The sequence below is a fragment of the Tenrec ecaudatus genome, chromosome 2, assembly GCF_050624435.1.
Source record: "Tenrec ecaudatus isolate mTenEca1 chromosome 2, mTenEca1.hap1, whole genome shotgun sequence".
In the NCBI taxonomy this organism is placed as follows: domain Eukaryota; kingdom Metazoa; phylum Chordata; class Mammalia; order Afrosoricida; family Tenrecidae; genus Tenrec; species Tenrec ecaudatus.
In genome coordinates, this window is record NC_134531.1 from 214,743,841 (window position 1) to 214,745,740 (window position 1,900).

The following is a 1,900-nucleotide window of genomic DNA, read 5'->3' on the forward strand; positions in this document are numbered from 1 at the left end:
TTCCTTTCACATTCCTCTTGTCCCCCTATCATGTTCAACCTATATTCGGCTCTCAGTAATTCATCTTGGTTACATTGTAGATGAAGTAGTTCTTAAGATGTACCAATTCAAACTCAAAGTCATTGCCATCGAGTCAATGCCAACTCATAGTGAACCTGTATGACAGGGTAGAACTGTCCCTGTGAGTTTCCAAGACTGTAATTCTTTACAAGGGTAGAAAACCCTGTATTTCTCTTAAGGAGCAGCTAGTGGTATCAAACTGATGACTTTGTGGATTGAAGCCCAACACATAACCATTCCAATGCCAGGGCTCTTTAGGTACCAACTAGGGCGTGGTATATGGATCATAAGCATTAGGCAGGCACATGGTGATATATGAATCTTAATAACAATTGTTTTGAGAGCAATTCCAGTGCTTCCAGGGGAGAGACCTCCCACCCGGATGGAGAGAACCTAAGCTGAGAGTGGGAGTCCACGGAGTGGGTACATTTTCAGAGTAAGACTTGTACTCTCTGCCCTGCAAATGACAGCCTACAGTCTGTATTTGTTTGACCGTAATGGAGTATGTCTGCACTACAGAGAGTGGCACCCCGAGAAGCAGGCAGGGATCTCCAAAGAGGAGGAATACAAGCTAGTGTATAAAATGTTGTTCTCTATACGGTCGTTTGTCAACAAGATGTCCCCGCTGAACGTGAAGGACAGCTTCCTGGCTTTCCAAAACTAGCTGCTACAAGCTCCATTACTAGGAGACACCCACTGGATCAAGGTTGTCAGGAATACTGATTTGGGAGTGGGACCCATCCAGGACATGTTGCACAACATCTACAGTCCTCTGTACGTGGAACTGGTCATGAAGAATCTTCTGTGCCCTTTGGGCCAAACTGTGTAAAGTGAGCTCTTCTACTCCCAACTAGACTTCTACATCTGCTCTTTCTCTGCCTGGACTGCCGCACGGACACCCCCTCACCCTAAGGAGAATCAGAGGCTCCCTGAGGACCTTCCTAAATTGTGCTACCTTACAGTCCCATTAAGACCACCCCCACCCCAAAATCCTTCAAGGCCAAAAGCCTAAGCCTCTCCTTGGCGTTCTCCCCAATACTGGAAGTATGCCCATAAGTGACCCCATATCTCCAAACCAGACCCTCTTTCCTGGAGAGTATATTTGTTTTTCTTTTGCTTTGGAGTCCCCCCCCCCACTGCGAAGTGATGTCCACAGTTTCGTGGGCAAAGAGAGGCCAGTTGTCTCCTGGGAAGTTTGTTGTTGTTGTTGTTGTTCAATAATTTTATTAGGGGCTCATACAAGTCTTATCATAATCCATACACACATCCATGGTCAAGCACATTTGCCCATTTGTTGTCCTGGGAAGTTTTTATGCCCTCCCTTCCTTATCCTTTTAGAGGCACACAATAAACTTTTTGTCATCTTCAAAAAATAAATAAAAATAACAATTGTTTTGCAAAACCTCTCTAAATGCAATTATAGTGTTATTATCACATCACTAACAACTGAGCAAAAAGTGTCTGGGTTTTTTTTCACCTTTTAATTAGCACTCTGTTCTCAAAAAAAAACCCAAACTTATTGATATAGATACAAATACCACAATATTGTAGCATCCAGGAGTCCAAATAAACACATTATTAAAGGGGACTCACTACCCAGAAATGTCACCTGCTACAAACCAAGCAAAGTAAAATTCATGTTCTGGGACTCAGGTGGGTGTGTGTTGTTGTTGTTTTGTTTTGTTGTTCTACCTCATTAAATCATGCCAAGTGGGAGCTGTAAGGAACCACTCTGTAAAGGAGGGCCCGGCTGTTTCATTAGTATATTGCTGACAAGCCTAATGGAAATGGGGGCTGGGTTTAGAATAAGGAAAATTGTTATTAGCCCCTTAGCCTTAAA

The 1,900-nt window shown here is 43.4% G+C and overlaps 1 pseudogene; it reads left to right on the forward strand.

Annotated features, from left to right (window-relative positions):
* The first annotated feature begins 523 nt into the window (after nt 1-523).
* Nucleotides 524-1,072, forward strand: LOC142440506 (trafficking protein particle complex subunit 1 pseudogene; annotated as a pseudogene).
* Nucleotides 1,073-1,900: the final 828 nt, after the last annotated feature.